Source organism: Lontra canadensis, unplaced genomic scaffold, assembly GCF_010015895.1.
Source record: "Lontra canadensis isolate GAN:19392208 unplaced genomic scaffold, GSC_riverotter_1.0 scaffold11, whole genome shotgun sequence".
Lineage (NCBI taxonomy): Eukaryota > Metazoa > Chordata > Mammalia > Carnivora > Mustelidae > Lontra > Lontra canadensis.
Window position 1 is genome coordinate 2,522,250 of NW_022631005.1, and position 26,332 is coordinate 2,548,581.

The 26,332-nt window shown below is 38.4% G+C and overlaps 1 long non-coding RNA gene across 2 annotated transcripts; it reads right to left on the reverse strand.

Annotated features, from left to right (window-relative positions):
- Positions 1–223: 223 nt before the first annotated feature.
- On the reverse strand, positions 224–26,257 carry LOC116866817. 2 transcript variants are annotated; one of them, XR_004382477.1, is made up of 4 exons: positions 26,196–26,257; positions 11,200–11,280; positions 10,648–10,731; positions 224–251 (listed from the first exon to the last, which is right to left on the reverse strand). It is a non-coding gene; the product is annotated as an uncharacterized LOC116866817 (long non-coding RNA). The 2 variants fall into 2 exon arrangements; XR_004382478.1 differs by lacking the exon at positions 26,196–26,257 and adding an exon at positions 11,976–12,065.
- Between the last annotated feature and the right edge of the window lie 75 nt (positions 26,258–26,332).

The window sequence follows — 26,332 nt, forward strand, 5'->3', positions numbered from 1 at the left end:
TTTGACTTAATTGCCAATTTGTTTTTTGTTTTTTTTTAAATTTTATTTATTTATTTGACAGACAGAGATCACAAGTAGGCAGAGAGGCTGGCAGAGAGAGAGGGGGAGGCGGGCTCCCCGCCCAACAGAGACCCCGATGTGCGGCTCGATCCCAGGACCCTGAGATCAGACCTGAGCCGAAGGCAGAGGCTTTAACCCACTGAGCCACCCAAGCGCCCCTTCATTGCCAATTTGAATATCTTCTATTTCTTCTGCACAGCAAAGGAAACAGTCAACAAAACAAGGAAGCAACCCACAGAATGGGAGAAGATATTTGCAAAGGACATTACAGACAAAGGACTGATATCCAAAATCTATAAAGAACTCCTCAAACTCAACACACACAAAACAGATAATCATTTCAAAAAATGGGCAGAAGACATGAAAAGACACTTCTCCAAAGAAGACATACAAATGGCTAACAGACACATAAAAAATGTTCATCATCACTAGCTATCAGAGAGATCAAAATCAAAACCACACTGAGATACCACCTTACACCAGTTAGAATGGCCAAAATTAACAAGAGAGTAAACAACATGTGTTGGAGAGGATGTGGAGAAAGGGGAACCCTCTTACACTATTGGTGGGAATGCAAGTTGGTACAGCCACTTTGGAAAACAGTGTGGAGATTCCTTAAGAAATTAAAAATAGAGCTTCCCTATGACCCTGCAATTGCACTACTGGGTATTTACTCCAAAGATACAGATGTAGTGAAAAGAAGGGTCATCTGTACCCCAATGTTCATGGCAGCAATAGCCACAGTCATCAAACTGTGGAAAGAACCAAGATGCCTTTCAACAGACGAATGGATAAAGAAGATATGGTCCATATATACAATGGAGTATTATGCCTCCATCAGAAAGGATGAATACCCAACTTTTGTATCAACATGGATGGGACTAGAAGAAATTACGCTGATTGAAATAAGTCAAGCAGAGAGAGTCAATTATCATATGGTTTCACTTACTTGTGGAGCATAAGGAATAACACAGAGGACACTGAGAGATGAAGCAGAGAAGTGGGTTGGGGGAAACTGGAGGGGAAGACAAACCATGAGACACTGTGGACACTGAAAAACAAACTGAGGGTTTTGGAAGGGGGTGGGGTGGGGGGTTGGGTGAGCCTGGTCATGGGTATTTATGGAGGGCACATATTGCATGGAGCACTGGGTGTGGTGCCTAAACAACGAATGCTGGAACACTGACAAGAAATAATATAAAGTAAAATGGAAAAAAAAAAGAATGCAAGCGAGATCTGGCTTTATTGGAAACTCAGGCATTAAGAATCCTGAATTGGACCTTATTAACTTTCTGACTTTGTGCTTTTCATCTAAACTTTTTTTTCATCATTTATTGAACACCCCCAGCATGCTTACACCCACTTAGAGCATGCCAAAGATGCAGTCCTAGAAGGTCACTTTCTAAAACAAAAAAATGGATAAATGCACAAAGATGTTTTGTTTTTTTTTTTTTTCTGGATTAAAAAGCTGAAAGAGGATTAGGAAGATTGCTCATGAAATTCAGGGTGGGAAATTTATACCCAAATTCATGAAATTTAGGTATAAAATCTGTCCATTTTATACAAACATGACATTTTGTCCAATTCTGAACCCCACTCTCTCTATAATGTTGTTGTCAGATCAAGTTAAATATCAAGGACAGAGCTGCTAATATCTCATCCTCCACCATATACAAATTTCCTATCATCTTCTCAAATAAGAAATAAAGGAGTATACTTGGAAGCATCATGATTCTTTGTTTTTTAAATTTATTTATTGATTTATTTGACAGACAGAGATCACAAGTAGGCAGAGAGGCAGGCAGAGAGAGAGAGAGGAGGGAAGCAGGCTCCCTGCTGAGCAGAGAGCCCGATGCGGGGCTCGATCCCAGGACCCTGAGATCATGACCTGAGCCCCGCATGACCTGAGCCGAAGGCAGAGGCTTCAACCCACAGAGCCACCAGGTGCCCCAAGAAGCATCATGATTCTTGCCATGTGCTGAGATATTATGAGCTCCTTCCTTTCCTTTTTATAATGTTCTTATAAATCTGTAACCCTCCCCTCCCTTCATCCTAACTAAGAAGTAGTGGACTCATTGCTTCTTCTTCTTTTTTTTTTTTTTTTAAAGATTTTTATTTATTTGACAGACAGATCACAAGTAGGCAGAGAGGCAGGCAGAGAGGGAGAGGAGGAAGCAGGCTTCCCACTGAGCAGAAAGCCCGACGCGGGGCTCGATCCCAGGACCCTGGGATCATGACCTGAGCCGAAGGCAGAGGCTTTAACCCACTGAGCCACCCAGGGGCCCCCTCATTGCTTCTTCTATTCTACCACTTGCTGAGTGTTTTAGTATCATCTTGAATTCTCATGCTTTCATCCAGGGAATTAGTAGGCTCACGAAATTTGGTCACCCATCTTGATTATGACTTCCATGTACAGAAACACTGAATTTATATGTGTATATATGAATGTTTGTGTGTGGAATAAGCTTTCTAGGTATGTCCAGAAGGCTCGATTCCGCACAATTGGCTGAACTTACAGCTAATAGAAAAAGGTTGTATTACATAGATTTAGCTTTAGTCTCATACTCAAATGTTAAGAATATGCTACCACGACCCTCATTCAGGACATTAATAATGAAACTCAGATTGACTATTCTGGGCCATCATTCGCAGAATGATTTCATCAATGATCACTGTTCTTTGGGTGCTGGCCTTGGTTATTCATATCTTGAGCATATACTCTGTAGGACCTTAAAATTAAGCCAATGTATCCCAAAGGTGTTAGGAGGAAAATCATTCTGTGGATGAAACCCTATTACACAGGGTTACAAAGAATTTCAGGAACTTTAATGAGTAAATGGGCAATTTGACTTTTCAAGGGGGCAGAGTTACAGTGGGAAGTGTTTCCCAAATTTATGACAGTAGAACCACAGAAACATGCTCAGTCTCCAGAAGAACTAGCATCCTACCGAATTTACTCTGGGAAACCTCCAACTATATAAATTTCCAAAGTGGCAGATCCCTGCAATCCATTCTTTCTCCAGGGGGAAAAATACAGAACATTCCATAGGCCTCTGGAAAATGCCCAATGGCTATTTGGTGTTGGACCGACTTTCAGTCGGGCACCAGAACCAGATGTATAACTACCAAACTAGTCTGATCACCTAGCTGGTTCTAGGTTAGAATACAGAAATCCAGACTCAATGTAGGCAGTTCTTCCCATTATATTATACTTGGTGTGTGTATGTGTGTGTGTGTGTGTGTGTGTGTGTGTGTACATTACACTTGTACAGAATCTCAACTTAAAAAATATTTTATATTAAATTTTCCATTTATCACTCTAGAAACCCTAACACTCTACCTTAAGGCTAAAGTCAAAACTTTGCTTAAACCAATAAGAAATTATTAGTCATAGACTGAGAAAGGGAATGTGAAATAGAATGTAAAGCTTTATTAGTTTTTCTATAATTATATTAAATATTTGTGAGCATTTGAACTGTGGTTGGAGCAGACTTACCTGTCATTTTCCTGTTATTTGGATAGCCTGTTATTATGTTATAAAATGAATTTATTTGGTATCACTTCTCTTTAAGAATCCATTTTAATTGCTATCTGAGCAAGGAATTGGTATTTTCCTGATGGATTAATATATTATTTTACTGATTTTAGTGTGGTTTTTTTTTAAGATTTTATTTATTTCTTTGACAGAGAGAGACCCAGTGAGAGGGAACACAAATGGGGAGAGTGGGAGAGGGAGAACAGGCTTCCCGCCAAGCAGTGAGCCTGATGTGGGGCTCAATCCCAGAACTCTGGGATCATGACCTGAGCAGAAGGCAGACGCCTAATGACTGAGCCACCCAAGTGCCCCTGTTTTAGTTTTTTTTATGTATATCAAAAGGAACTAAGTTGGGTTGTCCTTTACTTTCTGCCTAGCATTAAATATTTCATTTATCTTCTTGCAAGTTTTAGGAAGTTTTATCTTCCAAGGTCTAAAGCAGAATGACAAAGGACAACATGTTCTTAGGAATACTGGTGTTTTTTTTAGGGTTATTAACTTTGAACATACTTTCATTTGTACTACTTCATTTGAACTTAACGATAGCCCATCAGGTAAACAAGATTAAGATCTGATTAAAAGGTAAATGTGAACAAAGGTAAGGAAAAGAAGAGAGAAAATGTGATACAACCAGAACTTCAATCCAGATCTCCTGACTCAGGGTTTCGAGTTATTTCTACAAAAGCAGGTTTCTTTCCCCCACTAATACTGTGAGGTGTATACCATCAGACCCTCATGCTAAATATATTCAGCAATTAAAAATAACAGCTCTGACCCAACGTTTGATTTCTACTCTACTTCGTCAAGACCAACTGTTGTACCTAACTAAATTATTTTAAGATTTGGGGATAAAACCACCACCACCTAGAAACCATTAACAAAGAAAAACAATTATCATTACATGGTCAATTGTAATCACTTTTGCTTCCCTGTTTAGGGGAGTATGTGTGAGATTTTCCTCACTCTTCCATTAACATACACAATTGAAGAATGCTTTTCTGTTAACCTTTATATCCATTTTATTTTTTTAAAGGCTTTTATTTATCTATTTGAGAGAGAGCAAGAGAGAGAGAGCACGAGCAGTGGGTGGGGGTTGATGTGCATAGGGGCGGAAGGAGAGGGAGAAGCAGACTCCCCTCACAGAAGGGAACCTGACATGGGGCTCTATCTCAGGACTCTGGGATCATGACCTGAGCTGAAGGCAGACACTAAACCAACTGAGCCACCCAGGTGCCCTTTTTATATCCATTTTAGATTGTATCTCATTTCTTATTTATCTTTCTCTCATCTTTCCTTATAAAATAAAAAACCATTCTTCATATTACTCTTAGGTAATTTGGCCTCAAGGAATCTTATCTAGGATCGGAGAAAATTTCCTGAAATATGAGTGACTATAAGATCAGTTTTTTAAATGAAAAAATAATAAAAAGAGTTTTAATGAGTTGACAATAGTTTTGAAGTCACTATATGAAGGAATATTCCCATATATTCATTTTAATTCCTCTGGAAATCTTGGAGATGCTCTGCCCTTAGGTAGAACCTGGATAGAAGGACAGACTGCTGATCTTAGATGTAGGTATGTTCTGTCTGACCTCTGAACTCCTCTTAGCTGCTGTGTCCTTGTAGTATTTCTATTCCTGACCTATCAAAACTTGCTCTTAGGAGAGAATCTGCTATTAATCACTTATTCTTTGGTGAGATATTACCTAGCTTTTATGAGGTTTTCTTTCATGTTTGTGTAAAAAAAGATTTATTTCCTATGCTACCCTCATTGCCTCCTACTTCACACACAAATCATACAGGATAAACTTCTACCTGTGGTTAAGGACAAGTCAGTCTGTGGGAGTTCTTCAAAAATAAATGTATGAGAAAGGAATTAGACCTACTGCTAGGATCAACACTGTTCTTCCCTGTTCTTCCTGGGGAAAAGTGTCTGCTAAAGTGAACCTAAAAAGAAAACCTAAATAATTTGGCAGCATAAACATTATAATGCATGGAGTGTAAATCAGAGAGGAGTGTCTATTCATCCTGAACTATGTAATTATCATTAAAGAATAAAAAATATTTTATTTTATTTTGGGGGGGTGCAGTATAGGTCTTCATTCTTTAGAGCGGTACCCCCCCAAAAAAAAACCCACAAAGAAACATAAACCTCCTTTAAATAGATACCAGTGAATTATCTTGACAGAAAGAAAAAACCTGACAACAATATAATTCCACATGTTCTGATAACATCAAGAAAGGACTCAAAAAGGAATCTGTACCTCAGAATTGTAGGATATTGAGAAGACTGTTGGGTTGGGAGGAGATAATGATTAATAGTGACTATTAGACTCAGAATGAAGAGTCACATGCATCAAGCTCTTTCCATTAAAAAGAGTTAATTTATATTCAACTGATTGCAAAAATGATTAAGTCTCTCTTACCAATGAGTAAAGTTATCATTAAACCTATTTCTTTCATGATAACTATTATGAAAGTGAAAAGATGTCACTCATCTTTCCCTTTTTGTTCTATGGTGGTTAAAATAATCATTCTTTGACTTGTACAATTTATCAATTGTATATTTTCAAAAAGATTTTACTTATTTATTTGAGAGAAAGAGAGAGAGTACAAGTGAGGGGGCGATGCAGAGGAAGAGGGAGAAGTCGGCTTCCTGTGAAGGCTCCCCATTGACATGGGGCTGGATCGCAGGACCCTGGGATCATGATCTGAGCCAAAGGCCCTGTTTATCAATTTTAGACCTACTTTTGAGTATGTTATTAGTTTTTATTTTTGATGAGATAATACCTACTTGCCAATACATCACATACTTCATTATAATCTCATCGACATCATAATTTAAAAAAATAGGCTTCTCTAGTTGGACTGGAATTTGTCTACACTTCAGTGATATACCCATATCAATTACTATGAAGTTATTGGGTTATTTGCAATGAGGACTTGCATTCTGAAAGTATGGTAGGAAACCCTGAAATGCTTTTCAAAACCACTAGTGCTAGAAATCAACACTGTGTGTTGGATTTAGAGATGAATACAGAGGAAGAGACTGAAGCATAACTTTTAATTTGGTGTGTATAAACTGAGGTCTAGGAATAGCTAGGGGCTGTCAGTTTATAAATTTTCCAATGTTTTCTTCAAGGCCTCTATGGGTATGGAAGATTATTTAATTCCTTTGTTGAAATTTTAAGGTTGTGGACAGCAAAAACCATTTGCTGTATTTTCTTTCTTTTCTACCATGATTCTTTGGTTGGGGTGGCTAAGATTACAAATCAACAAAAAAGCCAGGCTGGAGCATTTGTGCCAAGTCAGACTGAAGTCCACTAGGGATGGGACTAGAAACCAGGAGGCAGTTTTTGAGAGAGGGGCACACATGATCCCATTTGGGAAGGGCGGGGATAAAACAGAATTTAGCAGCAATTACCATTACTGTCTATTTAGCTCTGAATGTAGATAAGCTTGGCATCCCTTGGCTTGGGTGCTTGATAAGTGTTCTCTGCTTTTATACACAGAGATTTATAGCAGTAAGTATTTGCACTTTTAAAATAAGTTTTACTTGACTGAAAGTTACTGTTTGGCATCCTCTTTAGTTAACAAAACCATCCTAGATAGATTAGGGCCCAACTATACCTCACTCAAAGACAACCCTTGCAAATCTACCCTCATATATCCTAACTCTAATATTTGAGCGTTACTGCTCTTCTTCTATCCTACATGTAGTAGCTAGCTAATGGTCCCCAATAATGGTCCCCAATAATCCCTGCCTGCTGCTATTCACATCCTGTGTCTCCCCTTCCATGATGTACTAGGGTTGGTCTGTCTGACCAACAGAAAAAGACATAAATGATGGTATGTTATTTCCAAGACTAAATTATAAATGACTGTGGCCTCTATCTTATGTGCTCTCTCATCTGCTTGGTCTCTTCTTTCTCTTTCTCTCACTCTCTGTCTCAACACTTACTCTGTGGGAAACCAGCTGCCATGTCATGATAGCATCAAGGAAGCCTACCACAAGAGAGGCTTGTAATGGAGGTTGGCTAACAATCTTGTGAAGTGAACTTGGAAATGGACTCTTTGACTCTAGTTGAGCCCTGAGATGACTGCAAGTCTGGCCAACAGCTTGACTACAACATCCTAAGACACTGTGGGCTGGAACAACCTGCATGAGCCACTCCTGGGTTCTTGACTCTTAGACACTATATGAGATCATAAGTGTTTGTTGTTTTAAGCTGCTAAATTTTAGCAATCGATAACCAGTATACTGAGTGTACTGGATTATGTACTGATGTGTACTGAACTGGGAAATACTAGCTTTATGTTAGGTTGAAGAAATGACCTCTCTTACTGTTTTTGCAGGTGGCAATTAATTTCTCATCAGTGTTTTTTCAGGGTGCTTTGCAAAGCTACTGGAGACAGTAATTGACCTGATGATGTCTTATTCCCTGACAGAGTTCATTCAAATCGTGAAGGACAAAAACATTTCTCTCTGGTATCTATTTACTCATGTTGGTTCACCATTGGACCTGACCTTGCAATTATGTCTTCTGAGTGGATAAGCAGCACAATGTATTTTATAGCTGTTTTTATCATCTCTCACTTTCACAAACATGGGGTAAGAGCAGTTTCATTCAAGAGAAATCATGGCATGAAAGTTAAAAACTACTTGGGGCTACTAGAACCACTGATCAATTTACATTTATGAAGTAACAGTATTAGCATATTTGATATCTGAGTGTTGGGAAAGGTCGTTATGTATGCTGAGATTTTTTTTCTCCTTCTTTACACTTTACAACGCTTTCTAGAAACTTTAGAATCTGTATTGATTGTTTTTGAAGTAGTAATAAAAAAGACGGAGCTAACATTTAAAATGTAATTCTTAAGCTTATTACAGAACATTTTAAACATATATAAAAAGAAAGAGTATGTGAATCCTCAGGTAGCCACCACCCAGCTTTAAGATGGCTAATTTTGTTTGGACTGTTCTCTAATCTGCTTGCTGCCTTCCTGGATCACCTGCACTAGATTATTTGGGTAAAAACCCAAAACATCACATTTTTCCATAGACAAGGTAATTTTAATAATCTTTCAAAGCTAGGAAGCAGAAACTTACCTGTTGTTCTTATGGATTGGTTCTAAGTAAAATGTGCCTTAGCTGAAATATATTTTTATTCTAAGCAAGTTGTGTAACTGGTTTTTGACCTATATTTTATGAATTCCTGTAAGCTAACATGGAATTTTCACACAACATTATGGTAGTTTTATGTATTCATATGTGGAATTCTGGGTTTCTGAAAAATTTTTCCTGGCATTTTAAGATCTGCTGGAAGATCCACAGATTGTTTATAATAAACAAACACCCTTGATAATGGAGTCCTCTTTAGAAAATCATGATTAGAACTTGGGATGGAGCTGACTACAAACGTACTTGTAGCTAAGTAGCAAAAGGGCAGGTTAACGGGTAGCCACTGAAGGCTGATGTCCCTGACCTCTTAAAAGTACCACCCAGAACTAGTATACAAAGTGATTCATTCACTCAAACATCTTCCTGTCCCTTTGATAGAACCTCTGGCTGCTGTGGGGCCTAGATGTCTTCATGATTATTATTGCACCTGGTGTCATGTTTTTCCAGCTGGTACACCGTCTCCCCGTAGGAGATTTTTTGATGTTCATCCCTCTACCAGCCTCCTGCTTGCTCTCTGGAGGCTCATCCTATGACCCTACTCTACCCAGGCAACCTTCTAACCTGAACTGTGGCTAAATAGATGGGCTTAAAAGCTGTTTATGGATCACATGGCTCATCATAAAAATAAATCACTAGAACTGACTATAATTAAAATTTCAGTAATGTGAATTTCAACTCTGCTCCATCCTCAACCACACATGAGCAAATCAGAATATTACTTTTGATCCAGGAGCTTTGGACTTTTTCTCTTTTCTTTTCTTTCTTCTTTCTTTCTCTCTCTCTCCCTTTCCTTTTCTTTCCTTTCTTTCTTTCCTTTCTTTTTTTCTAGAAATAAGAAATGAATTGGAGCCCCTGGGTAGCTCAGTCAGTTAAATGCCTGACTCTTGATCTCAGCTTAGGTCTTGATCTCAGAGTCAAGCCCGATGAGTTCAAGCCCGATGTTGCGTTCCACGCTGGGCATGGAGCCTGCTTAAAAAAAAAGAGAGAGAGAGAGAGAGAAGAAATAAGAAACGGATCACAGTCTCCTGATATTTAAATCCCTTTAAAACAGAAATGGAAAATTATCTAACACTTCAAACACACCATTATTTTGCACACAAGCTTAAAACAAGGTGGACCAAGGATACATTTTGAGGACTATATTCAGAGGGTCAGAAAATGTCCTTAAAGAGTGTATATTAAAAGGGTCCCCTTTAGCAGAATTAGTTGGCCTTGAAATGACCATCTTCACTTTCATGCCTTGTAGTCTAGCTATTAGTGGTTCTACTCAGGGCTCCACTTTGAGGTGTGTTTCCTGCCTATTTCTCTTAGGAGGATCTCCCAACATTAGTTTTGGTTGTTTTCCCATGACTGTCTCATTTTACTGACCCTGAACACCTACTTTCCATACATCTTTTCTAGCTCTGATTATATTGACTCAAGTTGAAAAACTAGGAAGAGAAAAGATGGTTTTTAAAAGAAAGAAAAAAAAAATACAAAGGGGGGCTGTTAAAGAATTAGGAAAAAAAAATAAGAGCATGAAGAAGCTACCATATGACTTTGTTTGAAAATACAGTCATTTAATATGTCAACATTTTGTTTTTTATTTTTAAAGGTTTTATTTACTTATTTGAGAGAGAGAGCACAAGTGTGGGTGAGGGGCAGAGGGAAAGGAACACGCAAACTCCCCACTGAGCATGAAGCCTGACACGAGGCTGGATCTCAGGATCCCAAGATCAAGACCTGAGCCAAAGGCAGACCCTTAACTGACTGAACCACACAGGCGACCCTGATATTGTTCCTTTAAAAGCAGATTTTGGAGTATAGTGGAAATATTGCATGGGTAGTTAGTAGATCATTTTAAACATTTGATTCAAAGTAGCTCTCATACCTTTTCAGGCTTCAAGGAGATATGATTGCTGGTGGTCGGAGGTAGTGCCATGGTTCACCAAGACTAGAGAAAAAACTTCTTTAACTGTAAGAGGATAAGAATAGGATGACCATTAGAGGTGTGTGTATCTCTAATACACTCCCAGTAGCTTTCTTGTAAAACAACCCAAGGCAGTGGGAAGTAAAGATGGCTCCCCTATTTAGGAAAGATAATAATGGGAAATGGTTGAGTAGAGAGAGAGCTGAGGGACACCTATAAAGGGTTAAGCAGGAAAATTATTTCCACCATAAGTTCTCCTAAGTATGGAGTAGGGATTCCTAAAGACATATATAGTCTTGAAGCAGTCAAAAGTAGACTTAGCCAGAGTTGAGTTACGGGCTCTGGGAAACCACTGACTTTTTGCCACAACAGCTTCAAACTTGGCTCTTTGGAGCTTTGGAGGAGTCTTAGTGCACTCAAAGGCTTACTTTGTTTCTTTATCCCCAAAGAATATGTTTGAGCAATGGAAATAACAATTCCCAGCATACCTGAATTAGGACAGAAAGGATTTACCTTTGAGAATATTTCTTCTCCTGGGTGCTTGATCGCTGTTGTCCACACATACAAATGGTTAATCAGGAAGGCTTAAGAAACCTGGAGGTATGAAAAGCCAAATGCTAGGATTTGTGAATACACAATTTCCAAGTTATGATCTCCACAGCTTTAAAAAAAAAAATCGCATTGGGAACAATTGGCCCCGAACATCCTTTTAACTATTTACCACTTATCTAAATGCAATGATAAAAATAACTTTCTAAGCCCAAAATGGGAGTGAGCCTGAATTTACAAGGTAAATCAACAATTTAATTAAATTTATGATTAACAAAACATGTTGTCACAAAAGTCACACTAAATTCATTAACCCCAGTTATAAGAATTAATTTTCTGTTCATACATGAATTGCATTTCAAAATTTCATTTTATTTTTTCAAAATTTGATTTTAAAGTATAGGAATCACTTTCAAAATGTTGTATAAATTTAAAAATATATATTTCATATAGAATGTATCAAAATATTAAGTTATGCCTTAAATATTTTTTACAATGTTGTCTTTTATCAATAATGGCACTGCATACTACTTTATGGTAATAGAACTACTTCTAGCATCTAGCTGTTTAGAGTCAAACCTAGCAAAACATTTTAGCAGACAGCTATAGGAATACTTCAGAGCAGCAGTTCTCAAGATGTGGTCTGGAAATACTTGTAGGTTCTTGAAATGCTTTCAGGGGGTCAGCAAGGTCAAAACCATTTTCATAATAAGAATTAAGATGTTATTTGTCTTTTTCACCTCATTCTCTCAAGAGTGTCAAGTTTTCCAGTAGTTACATGGCATGCGATATCTCAAAAGATTGAATTCAGAAGCAGATATGAAAATCCAGCTGTCTTCTTTTAAGCTATGCATTAAAGAAATTTGCAAAAATGTAAAGGAATGCCATTTTTCTCAGTTCTTTTTCTGAGAAATACAGTTATTTTTAATAAAAGTGTTTTATTTAGATTAATACTGGCTTATCATTATAAAATAATAAATACTTCAGTGTTTTTCAATAGTAATTTCTAATATGGTATAAGTAGATAGATAGGTAGATAAGTAGATAGGTAGGTAAATAGATATAAACAAAAGCTCTTTGGGGGAGGTCTCAATTTTTAAGATTATAAGAAAGCCTTAGAGACTTAAAAAATTTAAAAAAGTTTACTGCTTTAGAGTGTTGATTAATAAATATCAAATCTTGCTTTTATATGTCCCAAAGAAAATAATTATTTTAAAGTGACTTTGACTTTGGTTTCCAAAATCTTGCACACTTATCATTTTACAGTAAATCTGACAGGTAGGCAGGTTAGAAATTACTCTTATCTATAACATGAAGAAATAAAGAAACAAAGAATTTTAGATTGCACAGTAAGATCATAAGAGAACACAAAGTACTTTCAACTCTATCCCAATGATTTGGCTGATTAAGTCAGTTTCTCCTTAACCTATACAGTGTGATTGTGACATCCTGAAATAGAAATGTATTGCAACAGAACATGGAACCACCTACAGCACTTTCACATTAAACATCTTCACTACCGAAGCTAAGTCAGTGCCCCTTACTGGAGTAGACAGCTAACCATAGTTCAATGCTCCCCTGTCATTCAAAAACATTGTTAACTTCTTTTGTGTTTTTTTTTTGGTCCTCATCATTTGCCATTTGCTAATTCAGTTTCTTCTTACAACCGCTAAGAGGTCGTCCTCAGGTATATCCAATAGGCTGACTTCCACTTGAGAATGAATTCCTAAGTAGTAGTCTTTTCAGGCTTATCATGCAAATCCTCTGCTAAAGAACTTCTAATAGCTCTCACCAGGTCAAGTTTTTATTCTTCTACTGTTTTCAGTGCTTTGATGATTTGGTCTCACATTACCCATTCAACCTTATTTCTTCTCCCTCTAACACCAATTATCTTTTCTAGGAAGGCTGTCACCCTTATACTTGCCTCATTTTTACTTTCATAATAGCAATTAAAATTTACTATATTTTTTGCACATTAATCCTTTAATAGCTCTGGGAAGTAGTCATTACCATTCCAGTTTTATAGATGAGGAGCCACGCCCAGAGAAATTAATGTGACAAGCTCAAGATAACTTATCTGGTCAACGGTAGAGTCAATATTTGAACCAAAATCTGTCTGGCACTGAGGCTAGTGCTCTCAGCCATTACACCAAATATATTAGTAAGTCAATTGAACTCAAAAGGGCTAAATGACCCAATATTTTATACTTACACTGCTTAAAAGAACACACCTAGGGGGCACCTAGGTGGCTTAGTCGGTTAAGTGGGCTACTCTTGATTTCAGCTCACGTCATGATCTCAGGGTTGTGAGATCAAGCCCCACATCAGACCCCTGCTCAGCAGGGAGTCTGCTTGAGATTCTTTCCCTCTTCCCCTTCTCTCCTTCCTGCCTCTCTAAAATAAAATAAGTGAATATTTAAAAAAAAAACAACAACACACCTAGGCTGTTTACAAGAGACACATTTAAATATATATGAATACAGAAAGATTAAATAAAAGCTAAAGGATGGGATACCCCCCCACACACTGGTGTAGCCAGAGTTCAATGCAAAAATTATTATTAGAAATAAAAAGTGATATTTGGTCATTGTAAAAGGTTCAATTTATCAGGAAAATATAATTTTGACATGTTTAATATATTGTTTTGAAGTACGGGAAACAAAGATTAGCAATACAAGGAAAATTAGATAAATCCATAACAATAGTGGGAGATTTTAACATGCTCCAATAACGGATAAAAATAAGTAGACAAAAAAGCCAGTTAGGATATTATGATTTAAACAATATAATGATCAGGCCAAATTTGTATTTGGGGAACCCTACTATATCCCAAAACAAGAACAAATACAAATTATTCTTTTCTTTTTTAAAAATTAATTATTTTTTTTAACATACAATGTATTATTGGTCCCAGGGGTACAGGTCTGTGAATCATCAGGCTTAGACATTTCATAGCACTCTCCATATTACATACCCTCCCCAGTGTAAATTATTATTTTCAAATACAGATGAAAACTACTTGGAACTGAATAGTAACAAAAATACTGTTATCAAAAGGGGAATGAAATCAATTACCTAGAGAATAATGTATAGCCCTAAACACATATATCAGAAAACAAACATCCAAAAAAGGCTGAAAAATAAATGAACTAAGCTTTCATTTCAAGAAAGTACAAAAACAAAAAGGAAAGGAAAGGAAAGGATAAGGAATATTAGCAGAAATTAATAAGAGAGAAAACATACATATAATAGGGTCAACAAAGTAAAAAGTTGGTTCTTAAAAAAAAGCATATAATTGATAAATGCTTGGCAAACTGATAAAAAAAAAAAGATAGTGAAATAACCAATGTTGAGAATGAAAAGTGGGACATTATGGAAGATCTTATAGCCATTAAAATGATAATAATAGGGGGGAGGAGTCAAGATGGCGGAGAAGTAGCAGCTGAGACTACTTCAGGTTGCGAGAGATCAGCTAGATAGCTTATCTAAAGATTGCAAACACCTACAAATCCAACGGGAGATCGAAGAGAAGAAGAACAGCAATTCTAGAAACAGAAAATCAACCACTTTCTGAAAGGTAGGACTGGCGGAGAAGTGAATCCAAAGGGACGGGAAGATAGACCCCGGGGGGAGGGGCCGGCTCCCGGCAAGCGGCGGAGCAACGGAGCACAAAATCAGGACTTTTAAAAGTCTGTTCCGCTGAGGGACATCGCTCCAGAGGCTTAACTGGGGTGAAGCCCATGCAGGGCCAGTGTGGCCTCAGGTCCCGCAGGGTCACGGAAGGATCGGGGTGTCTGAGTGTCGCAGAGCTTGCAGGTATTAGAACGGGGAAGCCGGCTACAGAGACGGAGCCGAGGAGTGAGCTCACAGCTCGGGCTTACCTTGAACCAGTCGCAGGCTCAGTGAGCTCGGAGCGCGGCTGGAGGCCAGGCAGACAGGAGTAATTGGACGCTGTTCCCTGGGGGCGCACTGAGGAGTGGGACCCCGAGCTCTCGGCTCCTTCGGGCCGGAGACTGGGAGGCCGCCATCTTAATTCCCGTCCTCCGGAACTCTACGGAAAGCGCTCAGGGAACAAAAGCTCCCGAAAGCAAACCCGAGCGGATTACTCAGCCCGGCCCCTGGTAAGGGCGGTGCAACTCCGCCTGGGGCAAAGACACTTGAGAATCACTACAACAGGCCCCTCCCCCAGAAGATCAACAAGAAACCCAGCCAGGACCAAGTTCACTTACGAGGAGTGCAGTTTCAATACCAAGGAGAGCAGCGGAATTCCAGAGGAGGAGAAAGCAAAGCACGGAACTCATGGCTTTCTCCCCATGATTCTTTAGCCTTGCAGTTAATTTAATTTTTTTTTCTTTTTCAATTTTTTTTCTCTTCTTCTGCTAAATTTTTTTAAACTTTTACCCTTTTCTTTTTTAACGTTTTTTAACTAGTTTATCTAATATATATATATTTTTTCCTTTTTATATTTTTTTCATTATTGGTTTTCTTTTTTTATTTGTTCCTTTTTTCTTTTTTCTTTTCTTTTTTTTTTTCTTTCTGAACCTCTTTTTATCCCCTTCCCCCCCCCTCACGATTTGGGATCTCTTCTGATTTGGCTAAAGCATATTTTCCTGGGGTTGTTGCCACCCTTTTAGTATTTTACTTACTCCTTCATATACTCTTATCTGGACAAAATGACAAGGCGGAAAAATTCACCACAAAAAAAAGAACAAGAGGAAGGACCAAAGGCTAAGGACCTAATCAATACAGACATTGGTAATATGTCAGATCTAGAGTTCAGAATGACGATTCTCAAGGTTCTAGCTGGGCTCGAAAAAGGCATGGAAGATATTAGAGAAACCCTCTCGGGAGATATAAAAGCCCTTTCTGGAGAAATAAAAGAACTAAAATCTAATCAAGTTGAAATCAAAAAAGCTATTAATGAGGTGCAATCCAAAATGGAGGCTCTCACTGCTAGGATAAATGAGGCAGAAGAAAGAATTAGTGATCTAGAAGACCAAATGACACAGAATAAAGAAGCTGAACAAAAGAGGGACAAACAACTACTGGACCACGAGGGCAGAATTCGAGAGATAAGTGACACCATAAGACGAAACAACATTAGAATAATTGGGATTCCAGAAGAAGAAGAAAGAGAGAGGGGAGCAGAAGGTATATTGGAGAGAATTATTGGAGAGAATTTCCCCAATATGGCAAAGGGAACAAGCATCAAAATCCAGGAGGTTCAGAGAACCCCACTCAAAATCAATAAGAATAGGTCCACACCCCGTCACCTAATAGTAAAATTTACAAGTCTTAGTGACAAAGAGAAAATCCTGAAAGCAGCCCAGGAGAAGAAGTCTGTAACATACAATGGTAAAAATATTAGATTGGCAGCAGACTTATCCACAGAGACCTGGCAGGCCAGAAAGAGCTGGCATGATCTATTCAGAGCACTAAACGAGAAAAACATGCAGCCAAGAATACTATATCCAGCTAGGCTATCATTGAAAATAGAAGGAGAGATTAAAAGCTTCCAGGACAAACAAAAACTGAAAGAATTTGCAAACACCAAGCCAGCTCTACAGGAAATATTGAAAGGGGTCCTCTAAGCAAAGAGAGAGCCTAAAAGTAGTAGATCAGAAAGGAACAGAAACAATATACAATAACAGTCACCTTACAGGCAATACAATGGCACTAAATTCATATCTCTCAATAGTTACCCTGAATGTTAATGGGCTAAATGCCCCAATCAAAAGACACAGGGTATCAGAATGGATAAAAAAACAAAACCCATCTATATGTTGCCTACAAGAAACTCATTTTAAACCCGAAGACACTTTCAGATTTAAAGTGAGGGGGTGGAAAAGAATTTACCATGCTAATGGACATCAGAAGAAAGCAGGAGTGGCAATCCTTATATCAGATCACTTAGATTTTAAACCAAAGACTATAATAAGAGATGAAGATGGACACTATATCATACTCAAAGGATCTGTCCAACAAGAAGATCTAACAATTGTAAATATCTATGCCCCTAATGTGGGAGCAGCCAACTATATAAACCAATTAATAACAAAATCAAAGAAACACATCGACAATCATACAATAATAGTAGGGGACTTTAACACTCCCCTCACTGAAATGGACAGATCATCCAAGCAAAAGATCAACAAGGAAATAAAGGCCTTAAATGACACACTGGACCAGATGGACATCACAGATATATTCAGAACATTTCATCCCAAAGCAACAGAATACACATTCTTCTCTAGTGCCCATGGAACATTCTCCAGAATAGATCACATCCTTGGTTCTAAATCAGGTCTTAACTGTTATCAAAAAATTGGGATCATTCCCTGCATATTTTCAGACCACAATGCTCTGAAGCTAGAACTCAACTGCAAGAGGAAATTTGGAAAGAACCCAAATACATGGCGACTAAACAGCATCCTTCTAAAGAATGAATGGGTCAACCAGGAAATTAAAGAAGAATTGAAAAAATTCATGGAAACAAATGATAATGAAAATACAACAGTTCAAAATCTGTGAGACACAACAAAGGCAGTCCTGAGAGGAAAATATATAGCGGTACAAGCCTTTCTCAAGAAACAAGAAAGGTCTCAGGTACACAACCTAACCCTACACCTAAAGGAGCTGGAGAAAGAACAAGAAAGAAACCCTAAACCCAGCAGGAGAAGAGAAATCATAAAGATCAGAGCAGAAATCAATGAAATAGAAACCAAAAAAACAATAGAACAAATCAACGAAACTAGGAGCTTGTTCTTTGAAAGAATTAATAAGATTGATAAGCCCCTGGCCAGACTTATCAAAAAGAAAAGAGAAAGGACCCAAATAAATAAAATCATGAATGAAAGAGGAGAGATCACAACTAACACCAAAGAAATACAGACAATTATAAGAACATATTATGAGCAACTCTATGCCAACAAATTTGACAATCTGGAAGAAATGGATGCATTCCTAGAGATATATAAACTACCACAACTGAACCAGGAAGAAATAGAAAGCCTGAACAGACCCATAACCAGTAAGGAGATTGAAACAGTCATCAAAAATCTCCAAACAAACAAAAGCCCAGGGCCAGACGGCTTCCCGGGGGAATTCTACCAAACATTTAAAGAAGAACTAATTCCTATTCTCCTGAGACTGTTCCAAAAAATAGAACTGGAAGGAAAACTTCCAAACTCATTTTATGAGGCCAGCATCACCTTGATCCCCAAACCAGACAAGGATCCCATCAAAAAAGAGAACTACAGACCAATATCCTTGATGAACACAGATGCAAAAATTCTCACCAAAATACTAGCCAATAGGATTCAACAGTACATTAAAAGGATTATTCACCACGACCAAGTGGGATTTATTCCAGGGCTGCAAGGTTGGTTCAACATCCGCAAATCAATCAATGTGATACAACACATTAATAAAAGAAAAAACAGGAACCATATGATACTCTCCATAGATGCTGAAAAAGCATTTGACAAAGTACAGCATCCCTTCCTGATCAAAACTCTTCAAAGTGTAGGGATAGAGGGCACATACCTCAATATTATCAAAGCCATCTATGAAAAACCCATCGCAGATATCATTCTCAATGGAGAAAAACTGAAAGCTTTTCCGCTAAGGTCAGGAACAGGGCAGGGATGTCTGTTATCACCACTGTTATTCAACATAGTACTAGAAGTCCTAGCCTCAGCAATCAGACAACAAAAAGAAATTAAAGGCATCCAAATAGGCAAAGAAGAAGTCAAACTATCACTCTTCGCAGATGATATGATACTATACGTGGAAAACCCAAAAGACTCCACTCCAAAACTGCTAGAACTTGTACAGGAATTCAGTAACGTGTCAGGATATAAAATCAATGCACAGAAATCAGTCGCATTTCTCTACACCAACAAGAAGACAGAAGAAAGAGAAATTAAGGAGTCCATCCCATTTACAATTGCACCCAAAACTATAAGATACCTAGGAATAAACCTAACCAAAGAGACTAAGAACCAATACACAGAAAACTATAAAGTACTCATGAAAGAAATTGAGGAAGACACAAAGAAATGGAAAAATGTCCCATGCTCCTGGATTGGAAGAATAAATATTGTGAAAATGTCTATGCGACCTAAAGCAATCTACACATTTAATGCAATTCCTATCAAAGTACCATCCATTTTTTTCAAAGAAATAGAACAAATAATCCTAAAATTTATATGGAACCAGAAAAGACCGCGAATAGCCAAAGGAATATTGAAAAAGAAAGCCAGAGTCGGTGGCATCACAAATCCGGACTTCAAGCTCTATTACAAAGCTGTCATCATCAAGACAGCATGGTACTGGCACAAAAACAGACACATAGATCAATGGAACAGAATAGAGAGCCCAGAAATAGACCCTCAACTCTATGGTCAACTAATCTTCGACAAAGCAGGAAAGAATGTCCAATGGAAAAAAGACAGCCTCTTCAATAAATGGTGTTGGGAAAATTGGACAGCCACATGCAGAAAAATGAAATTGGATCATTTCCTTACACCACACACGAAAATAGACTCAAAATGGATGAAGGACCTCAATGTGAGAAAGGAATCCATCAACATCCTTGAGGAGAACACAGGCAGCAACCTCTTCGACCTCAGCCGCAGCAACAGCTTCCTAGGAACATCGCCAAAGGCAAGGGAAGCAAGGGCAAAAATGAACTATTGGGATTTTATCAAGATCAAAAGCTTTTGCACAGCAAAGGAAACAGTTCACAAAACCAAAAGACAACTGACAGAACGGGAGAAGATATTTGCAAACGACATATCAGATAAAGGGCTAGTGTCCAAAATCTATAAAGAACTTAGCAAACTCAACACCCAAAGAACAAAGAATCCAATCAAGAAATGGGCAGAAGACATGAACAGACATTTCTGCAAAGAAGACATCCAGATGGCCAACAGACACATGAAAAAGTGCTCCATATCACTCGGCATCACGGAAATACAAATCAAAACCACAATGAGATACCACCTCACACCAGTCAGAATGGCTAAAATTAACAAGTCCGGAAATGACAGATGCTGGCGAGGATGCGGAGAAAGGGGAACCCTCCTACACTGTTGGTGGGAATGCAAGCTGGTGCAAGCACTCTGGAAAACAGCATGGAGGTTCCTCAAAATGTTGAAAATAGAACTACCCTATGACCCAGCAATTGCACTGCTGGGTATTTACCCTAAAGATACAAACGTAGTGATCCGAAGGGGCACGTGCACCCGAATGTTTATAGCAGCAATGTCTACAATAGCCAAACTATGGAAAGAACCTAGATGTCCATCAACAGACGAATGGATAAAGAAGATGTGGTATATATATACAATGGAATACTATGCAGCCATCAAAAGAAATGAAATCTTGCCATTTGCGACAATGTGGATGGAACTAGAGGGTATCATGCTTAGCGAAATAAGTCAATCAGAGAAAGACAACTATCATATGATCTCCCTGATATGAGGGAGAGGAGATGCAACACAGGGGGTTAATGTCGTAGGAGAAGAGTAAATGAAACAAGTTGGGATTGGGAGGGAGACAAACCATAAGTGACTCTTAATCTCACAAAACAAACTGAGGGTTGCTGGGCAGAGGGGGGTTGGGGGGGGTTATGGACATTGGGTAGGGTATGTGCTATGGTGAGTGCTGTGAAGTGTGTAAACGTGGAGATTCACAGACCTGTACCCCTGGGGAAAAAAAATATATATATGTTTATAAAAAATAAAATTATAAAAAAAAATAAAAAAAATAAAATAAAGATGGCATTTTAGAGATACAAATTTTGATGACATTATATAGAATAAGGGTATAAACTAAGAAAGGTAGAAAACTCAGTACCAATAAGTCATTAATATTTAATGGAGAGGTCATCAAGGGAGATGGAAAAATTGTGTGGATATAATGAGACTGGGCAGAGCTATGTCCTGGAAGGAGAGAAAGGAGAACATGCCTAAGAAAGGCATGAACAACTTTGTTGAAGGCACCTGAGTGGCAGTTGGATGAGAACAGAGTTGTCCACTGGTATTTGACAAGAGCAAATGGATTGTAGTACTTTGAATGAAAACCAAATTAGAAATGGTCGTGAGGGGAATCAGAAATGTTGAAGGAAAAACTTTCACTGTGAATAGGAACAAGAAGTGTAGAAATAGGTAAAGGGGATATTTTAGTTCAGGAAAGAGCGGGATAGCCATGGGGGTAAATTCTTTAGCTGAAAGTGGAACACAGAGAAGGTATTAAGTGGGAATAAAATAATTGTGAAAAAAAAATGATAATAATAATGAAAAACTTTATGTCAATAAATTTGGAAGTATAAATGAAGCGATAATTTCCTAGAAAAATACTGTCAAAGACTGAAACAAGTAGAAATAGAAAATCTGAGTAATATTAAACTATTTAATCTATAAATAAAAACCTTTCCATAAAGAAAACTCTAGGTTCAGACCATTTATTTGATGAATTCTAACAAAGATTTAAGGAAGAAATAATAAGCAATTTTACACAAACTCTTCCTGAGACTTAAAAACCAAAGTAATACTTGCTAACTGGTTTCTTGGGCCAGCAAAAGCTGACAAATTCCTATTAGAGAACTAACAGACCAACTTTACTATATACAAAATCTTAAACAAATTTTAACTCGGTATTCAGTAATATATAAAAAAGCCAATACCTGGCTAGGCCAATACAATTACAAGGCTGGATTTATGCTAGCATTGCAAGGTTGGTTGACAGTGGAAAACTGATCCATGTAATTCACTGTACTAACAGGATAAAAGAGAAATCATGTGATCATCTCAATAGATGAAGGAAAAAAAAAACCTGATAAAACTCAATATCCATCTATGATCAAAACTCTCAAAAAACTAGTATTAGAAGGGGAGTTTCTTAATCTGCTAAAAGGTTAAAAAAAAAAAGAATAATCAGCAACTCACTTCAAACAACGGCAAAATGTTGAGAGATTTCCCTTTGAGACCAGGGACAAGATAAGGGTGCTACTCTCACAACGTCTATTCAACATTGTACTTTCGGTCCTAGCCAGCAAGGCAAGGCAAGAAAAAGAAGTACAAGGTATAAATAAGGATTGGGAAGAAATCAGCTGAAAAAAATCAACTATTCTTGTTCACAAATGATATAATTGTATTAGAAGATCTAAAAGGATACAATAAGTTAAGAGAGTGAGATACTGGCATAAGATAGACAAATAGAACAATGGATAAAATACAGAGTCCAGAAATACACTAATGCTATATGGACACTTGACTTATAACAAAGATGGCAATGCAGAACAAGATCTTTTTGTTTTTTAGGATTTATTTATTTATTTTTTAGAGAGAGAGAATGTGTCTGCATACACAAGCTGGGGTGAGGGGGTGGGAAGAGGGACAGAGGCAAGGGAAAGAGAATCAAGCAGACTCCCCAGAGTGCAGAGCCTGACACAGGGCTTGATCCCACCACCCTGAGATCATGACCTGAGCTGAAATCAAGAGTTAGATGCTCGACTGACAGACACCCCGGCACCCCTGGAATAAGATCTTTTTGACAAGTAGTGCCCAAACAGTTGGATACTCATCTGGGGAAAACAAACAAACAAACAAACAAACAAACAAACAAACCCCAGAGACTTGATCTCTACTCCATAAACAAAAATCAATTCCAGTTAAACTATAAATGAAAGGAAAAACAATAAGGCTTCTAGAAGGCAATACAAGAGATTTATCTTCATTACACATTCACAAATGATGATATCCAAATGGTCAACAAACATACAAAAAAGGCCCTCGATCTCATTAGTAAAATCAGGGAGATATGAATCAGAATCACAATTAAGATAATAGTATATAATAGCTAAAACAAACTAGACTGACAATAACATATGGTAGAGCAATGTTCATATGCTCCTGGGATACATTTGTACACTCTCTGTGCAATAGTTTGGCATTTCATTATCCATTGAACATATGCATCCTTGGTGACCTAGTAATGTTATTCTTACATGGGTACTTAACAGAAATTCATCTACATGTCTACCTCGAGACATATGCAAAAAATGTTCATAGCAACCTTATCCACAATAGTCCCAAATTGGAAACAACTCGTGTCCATTAATTATAGAACAGAGAAACTCTGGTATGTGTGTGTGTGTGTGTGTGTATACACACACATATATTTTATATATATAAAGGAATATTATACAGCAAAGAAAATGAATGAACTACAATTACATGCAATAATATGGATGACTATCACAAACATAATGTTGAGTCAAAGAAACCAGACACAAAAGAACGTATCATATGATTATTTAAATTTAAAAAGCTGGTAAGGGATGCATGCTTAATTGTTAGAATCATAAAGAAAAACAAGGATATGTGTACTATGATACTGAGGATCGTGGTTACCTTTGGCAGATAGGAAGGGCTAAGCCATTCGGAGAGGGCATAAGGGGGACTTCCAGGGTGCTGTCAATGTTTTATTTCTCAGTCTAGATAGAAGCTACATGGGTGTTTGATCTGTGATAATTTATGCTTTGGTTCACTTTTCTCTGTGTTATATTTTACAATAAAAATGTATAAAATGCGGGACGCCTGGGTGGCTCAGTTGGTTAAGCAGCTTCCTTCGGCTCAGGTCATGATCCCAGTGTCCTGGGATTGAGTCCCACATCGGGCTCCTTGCTCGGCGGGGAGCCTGCTTCTCCCTCTGCCTCTGCCTGCCATTCTGTCTGCCTGTGCTCGCTCTCTCTCCCTCTCTCTCTGACAAATAAGTAAGGTCTAAAAAAAAAATGTATAAAATGCAAGGATTCCTTTATCAGGGAATTCCTTAAAATAGGTTATTCTGTTGATATACGCAAAATTTATAAATTTTGCTTCCTGAGAATTGGTGAGACGTGCATTCATACCTCAGTTTGGACAACAGTGAAGAACTCAGTTAACTCTTGCCTAGTGTTAGACTAAGCTCTCTTGAGAGACAAGTAAAAATTAATAGACCAGCAGCTCTGTAGAGAAGTAATGGAAATCAGTGCGGTAATGTGGTGCATGTGATTTGGTACTATCTCCTATTTAGACTTTTCTTGTGCCTCATGTCAGAAGAGGTATCATAAATGGAAATAAAATCCATTCCATTTAAAATTCCTTTTGTTCTTAGGCTCGCCCTTTGTTTCTGTATATGTGGTCTGCCCTTCATTGGATCCAGGTTATTAAGGGTCAAGTGTTCCAGGACCCAGAAGGAACAGGTGTGTTGAGATGGCCCTCCTGAATGTTATATTCACTGAGGTTTCCTTTTTGTGGTAATCATAAGCATCTCAATGGACCACACCTTGTGTGGAACATTCTCTCTTTGAAATAAATTTCAAGGCACTCTGCTTGGGCTTTGTTCTTGTTAGGAGAGGATAGGAAACCCTTCACCTACATCAGGCTTATCCCACCCAACAGTATCATACATCTCCCCGCCCCAAATATATCCTAACTCCTAATTAGCCTGATTATATCATGCAGATGAGGCACTGACTTACATACTTTTGTATCTCCTAGCACATAGTAATGAATTAGGTACATGTTTTTACTGCCTGTATTTCATTACTGTATATATATATTTGAAAAAAAGTCTCTAATTTTTCCACTGAGCATTCCTCCTCAGAGTTGGTGAGAAGTATATCCATACCTCAGTTTGGACAACAGTGAAGAAATCAGTTAACTATTGCCTAGTGTTAGACTAAGCTGAGAGTCAAGCAAAAATTAATAGACCAGTCTCATTCCAAAAAAAATTCTGAGGAAGTTGTTGCTTATTATTAGCTTTTTTGGCAAAAAAAAAAAAATGCCAATTTTACATGACTGCAAGCAAATTTTAATGCTCTTCTAGTAGCATGTAGAAAGAGTGTGAGAAGCTTGAGGGTTAGAGTGGCTGAACTCTCAAGCTTGAGGAGACTTTCCCCTTCCAGCTCTCAGCGATTTGCCCCTGTTCCTTTTCCTCTCCATTTTAAATAGCCAATGGAGAAAAGGAGCAGCTACACAGGAGTTGGGCTCAGTGATTCCAGAGCTAACCTGGATATTTAATGTTGAACTATCTTTTAGAGCTGGAGATCTGGCAGTTAAATCATCTTCCTCATTGTATGAATTTTCTCAGAACTATTAAGTAGTTCTTTTATATTAGTCAAATAGCTCCTGGGATATCTTAACTCTTTCACAGAGCCTGTGTTAGAAAGAAGGTGGTTATTTGGAAAGAAGGTGACTTCATTGGGCTTAGAATGCCTATGGCAACCCATTCTCTTACCATTCCCAAGACTTATCTTTGAATTGCTCATTATGCAAAAAGGAACTTTACTTCCGATGGTTAGATCTGCAAGGTGCACTGCCCTGTGAGATTCCCCCTAATTTCACCAAGTGTTATTATCCAGAAAGTCATTTTGTAGAAAAGCAAGAAGTCCTAAGAACAGCTGTTGGGCAATTCTATCTGCAGCAATAAAGCCTGGCTCCATTAAAGGAAGGGCATAGCATTCAGTAAGGAATGGAAAAAGAATCTCGGTTGCAACTCAGCTTTACGTCCTCAGGCAAGTTAGTGTCTCTGAGCTTCAGTTTTTTCATCCGTACAATGGAGATTACTTGAGATCTAGTATTAAGCACAGTGCCAGTCACTAAGTAGATGAGGAGAAAATGACCGCTATTTGCTCTAATGGTTACAAGCAACGAGACAGTTTTGAGTTACTTAGTGACGCGGAGGGGACACGGGGAGTAAGCAGAAGCTTATTCAGAAGAATGGCGCTTAAGCTGTCAGGTCCAGCAGCACCCTGGTCCTAGGCGTCTGCCCTGTAAAGCTGCTCCGGAGGCCAAGGCGACACCCGAGGTCACCAACCTGAGTACTAGACCATCCCGGGAAGCTTGTGGTTTGGATTCTGGTCCAGCTCAACCCAGCCGTGTCTGGACCAATCCGGGACCGCTCACACTCACCTGCCTGGCAGGTGCTCGCCGTCCGAGGCGTGACCGCGGAGGGCGGGCAGGCGGGCGCGGTGGGCGGGAGCTGAGATTGCTAGACTCCCGGCGCATGGCACCCGCCGCCCAGTCGCCGCGGTGGCTGCCGGGATGCG